The sequence below is a fragment of the Podarcis tiliguerta genome (assembly GCF_965153285.1).
Source record: "Podarcis tiliguerta genome assembly, chromosome: 9".
NCBI classification, from domain to species: Eukaryota; Metazoa; Chordata; class Lepidosauria; order Squamata; family Lacertidae; genus Podarcis; species Podarcis tiliguerta.
Genome location: NC_139542.1, coordinates 690,741 through 695,983, shown reverse-complemented (window position 1 = coordinate 695,983; position 5,243 = coordinate 690,741).

The following is a 5,243-nucleotide window of genomic DNA, read 5'->3' as shown; positions in this document are numbered from 1 at the left end:
GTGCACTGCGCTCCCTGTCCATCTGTACCCACAGCCAAGGAAACTGCTCAGCTGTACCTTCAGCATGTCTTCCGCCTGCATGGCCTACCTGAGCGCGTGGTGTCCGACCGGGGCGTTCAGTTCACATCCCGGTTCTGGCAAGCACTACACCAGACCCTCGGGACGGAGGTCTGCCTCTCGTCAGCCTACCACCCACAGACCGATGGCCAGACGGAACGGGCGAACGCGGTGCTGGAGCAGTACCTCCGGTGTTACTGCAGCTACCAGCAGGATGACTGGGTCGACCACCTGGCATTGGCGGAGTTCGCCTACAATAACGCGGTGAATGCGTCCACCCAGCAGACCCCGTTCCAGGCCAGTTATGGTTATCATCCACGGCTGTTTCCAGAGGTGCTGCCGACATCCGCAGTCCCGGCGGTGACGGAGTGGCTTCAAGAGCTCCAGTCCCAGCAACAGCTTTTGGTGGAGCAACTGCACCAGGCCAAGGAAGCGTACAAGGCCCAGGCCGACCGCCACCGCCAGGTGGGGCCGGAACTTCGCGTCGGTGACCTGGTTTGGCTCTCCACTCGCCACCTCCACCCCTCTCGACCTTCGCGGAAGTTGGACGCCCGCTTCACCGGCCCGTTCCCTATCGTAGACCAAGTCTCTCCTGTGGCATTTCGTCTCCGGTTACCCGCAACCCTGAAGGTGCACCCGGTCTTCCACAGGTCCCTTTTGAGTCCGGTGGCCCCACCCGACGAGTTCCACCCGAACCGTCCCCGACCGCAGCCAGTGTTGGTTCGGGGAGAGCCTGAGTACGAGGTGGAACGCATCCTGGACTCCCGATACCGCAGGGGGAAGCTGCAGTATCTCATTGACTGGAAGGGGTACGGACCGGAGGACCGTTCCTGGGAACCAGCGGCCAACGTCCACGCACCTGCCTGCCTCCGAGAGTTCCATGCGACGTACCCCGGCAAGCCGGGTCCGGACCCTCGGTTGAGGGGGGGGCCTGGGAGGGGGGATGGTGTGATGGCCTGGGATTCCGATTCGGAGGATGAAACAGAGGAATCCCGGCCTGCACAGGAGTCCCCGCCTCCAGGGCCGGCTGAACTGGGGCCAGGCCTAGATGCTGAAGAGCCTGCACCTGTGGCAGTGCATCAGGAGCTGGCCCCAGGTGAAGCCCTTCTGGCCCCAGAGAGGCTTGACGACTCAGTGGCCACAGGTGAGCCTCCTCCAGGGCCCAGTAACCCTTCGGCCTCTCCTGATCTGCAGAGGTTTAGAGCAGAGAGGCGAAGGGAACTGGTTGCCCCCAGGAGGAGTGCTCGCCTTAAGGCCAGAGGAGGCGGGGCTCCTGGGGGCCGGGACCGCCCCTGGCCTTAGAAGAGGATAAAAGCCCAGTCAGCCCGGCCCCAGGTTGCGGGAGCAACGTCGTTGTTGGCTTCGGACCTTCCTGCGTTCTTGATCCCTGCTCGGCCTCCTGTTCCTGACTATCCGGTACTCCTGCTCCCTGCTCGGCCTCCTGTTCCCGACCATCCGGCGTTCCTGTTCCCTGCACAGCCTCCTGTTCCAGCGTTCCTGTTCACCGCCCGGCACTCTGCCTCGGACCTTGCCCCTCTTCGTGTGGACTTTGCAACCCAAGGTACCTTACCCCCGGGACCAGCACACTCCCCTTGGGGCAGGATCCGGGACTAGATAGGTCTGATTCAGCAGGTTCTTCTGAGGTCCCTTGGAGGTCTCTGCCCGCCTCTTCTTCCTCATTAACACCTCCTCAGGCTCACCTCCATTAGCTCCTCCAGAGCTCTGCTGCTTAAGGGCTGCTAATGACCTGAGATGGTGGGGTGGAGGAAGATGCCCTCCTTGGCTGAGCTGCCCCAAAGATGGGCTCTGAGGACACACCAGGGCTGGTAGGATGCCTTCCGCAGGGTGTGTGTGAGAGAGTTCTTAAACATTTGCAGTGGGCAGTCTAAGTTTGTTCTTAGTACAGTCATACCTCTTGTTACGTTTGCTTCAGGTTAAATCTTTTCAGGTTGTGTCCCGCGGCAACCCAGAAGTAATGGAAAGGGTTACTTCCAGGTTTCGCAGCTCAAGGATGCACAGGCGCTCAAAATGACGTGGTGCACATGCGCAGAAGCAGCGAATTGTGACCTGCACACATGCGCAGACGCGGTTTGTGTTCTGCTCATGTTGCGAACGGGGCTCTGGAAGGGATCCTGTTCGCAACCAGAGGTACCACAGTATAAGCTTTTGTGTGCATGCAGACTTCTTCAGATGCACACGAAAGCTCATACCCAGAACAAGCTTAGTGGGTCTCTAAGGTGCTACTGGAAAAATTTTAATTTTTTTTATATATTTTGACTGCATCAGACCAACACGGCTACCTACCTGAATCTTGCAGCTGGCAGAGAGCCATCAAGGGACTAGGCTGGCATGTGAGGCTGCCGTCATTCCGCTGTCTTGTGCAAATGTATTGGATACCCACCCACCCTGAGATTGTAGAGGAACCAAATAAGGAGGAGAGGAGATAGTAGAATCATAAGAGTTGGAAGGGACCCCAAGGGTCATCTAGTCCAGCCCCCTGCAATGCAGGAATCTCAACTGAGGCATCCATGACAGATGGCGACCACCCAACCTCTGCTCAAAAACCTGCGCTTGTGGGAGAGCCTTCCATTGCCAAACAGCCCTTATCTTCAGAAAATTCTCCCTAATGTTTAGTCGGAATCTCCTTTCTTGACACTTGAAGCCACGGGTTTGAATCTTACCCTCCGGAGCAGGAGAAAGCAAGCTTGCCCCATCTTCCATGTGACAGCACTTCAGATATTTGAAGATGACTATCCTATCTCCTCTCAAGATCCTCTTTAACTACAGTGGACGCTCGGGTTGCGAACATGATCCGTGAGGGAGGCACGTTCACAACCCGCAGCATTCGCAACCCACAGCGCCGCATCTGCGCATGCGCGGGTTGCGATTCAGCACTTTGCACATGCGTAACGCGCGATTTAGTGCTTTTGCGCATGCGCAAGCGCCAAAATCCAGAAGTAACCTGTTCCGGTACTTCCGGGTTTTGGCGTGTCCATAACCCAAAAATGTGCAACCTGAAGTGTCTGTAACCCGAGGGATGACTGTATTTAGTTGTGCTTTCACCTTGTATTTTTATCTTATGATGAAGGACGGTATAGAAATCTAATAAACAGAATTGATAAATGAATAATATTGCAATAGTGGAAACGAGAAGTGATTGTACCACATTAGAAAACCGCATCTTTGAATCGGACTTCAGTAATGTCACCCCAAACCCCTGGAGGTCAAGCCAGGCCCCAGTGGGGTCTTCGGGGGTCTAGATCTCCCCAAACCAAAAGTCACTCCTGCAAGCTCTGGCCCATCGCCTCCTTTGGCAAGAGCTTCTCATGGCATCCTCCACATCAGGGGTCCAATCATCTGCTCATCTGCCAAGAATGACCGTCTGCATTCTTAAGAGAGCGCACTCTTTAGGCAAAACAAGAAATGACACAAATCTTATGTACGAAATGCCCATGGCCATAAAAAGAGGATATTCTGACACCTGCGGCCTCTCTGGAAACAAAGGCTATTTAAATGGAGATGGCCATGTGAAACTGCCAAATAGCAATTCCATCAAGAACTTCAATCCTATCACTTGTGGGTTTTTATCACACTTATCCCATGTGTTAATCAGCTTATCAGTTATCAGCACAACCTTTGTGCAGCCTGAGTGGCTCCTTGGGACTCTGGAGAGCTTCAGGCTAGAAGCAAACTTGGAGGAAGACCAGAGAGCAGTTGGCGCAAATCTCCTTCCGATGTCAGATGGATGCCAACAAGCCTGTACTGAAGTTATTGGAGTTTGCTTTTATGCTGTAAACCACCTTATATTACTTTAGTATGAAAGTGTGCTTTAGAAATATTGAAATAAAATCAATATCATGGTCTAGGCTCTTCTGCATTTTCTTTCTGATCCTGCTGTCTACACCCCATGCCCCCAAATCCAAGTGTGTGCACATACACACAAATTCACATACACTCACTTGCAACTCAGGGTGACATTTTGTGCATCTGACGCAGTGGACTGCGACGCACAAAAACTTGTGGCACCCTGATGTCGTGGTCCTGAAGGTGCCACAAGACTCTTGTTCCTTGTGCTGCGAGAGACTAAGGTGCCCCAGCCCCAGAAATTCCTATATCCCTTAATTTATCCCCTCACAGTGTTACTCATGGAAATCTGCCGATCTGCTAGATGTACAGGGACACCCTGGCTCTTAAACCGCTGCCCTGATCCCACCCACCCACCTTTCCGCAGAGAAAGTGGTGAGGCCCCGGGCCCCGCAGTGTCACCTTCTGCCAAGTGTCTTCTCTGCCAGTCTTATTGGTGATCCCTTGTAGCCAAGTAAGTAATAATTTTAAATAATTTCAACATTTCAAAGCTCGACTTCCTTCCCCACCTTTCTGCGGTTCCTTAAACTTATTTTTAATATTTTCTGCATACCCCAATTAACTTAATTTGCTCATTTATTCATCTGCTTCAAATCTATACTCTTATAAAACTGCAGCTTATTACAATTATCCTGTCAATGTCCTTCTCTGCTTATCCAGAACTTCCATCTCTCGGTGGGGGGGGGGGCACCCAGGAGGCCAGTGTGATTGGATGCCTCTGGAGGCCTCGCCTCTGCCTTCCCCTCCTTTCCAGTGGTGGCTGGGAGGGTTGTCTCTCTGGCTCCCTGCAGGGCTTCCCCTCGGGCTCAGAGGAGCCCCAGAGCTCCTGGCTCCTGGCCTGCCCCAGTTGGAGAGATTGGGCCTTTGGTGTCCTGTGAAACTCCCTGCCACTGGAGATTGGGCAGGGGACGCCGGCCGGGCAGACAACTTTCTTTTTATTCCAGGCCATCAAGAATTCATCTTTCCACAGAGGCAGATGGACTTCGGATTTCAACCTGTTTGGTAGGGATTTTATTGCAAGGCTTTATTGCTACAGGAAGGAACAATGTGCATTTTTATGACATAGAGGCATAAAAGATAACAACAACAACAACAAAAACAACAACAATAATACACAGAGAGATAATTATGAAATTATATATATATAATTGGCCTCCTGGGTGCCCCCCCCCATCGAGAGATGGAAGTTCTGGATAAACAGAGAAGGACATTGACAGGATAGTTGTAATAAGCTGCAGTTTTATAAGCGTATAGATTTGAAGCATATTATATATATAATATGATATCTGTAGATATAGAACCGGAAGCTTGGCACCGCTCTG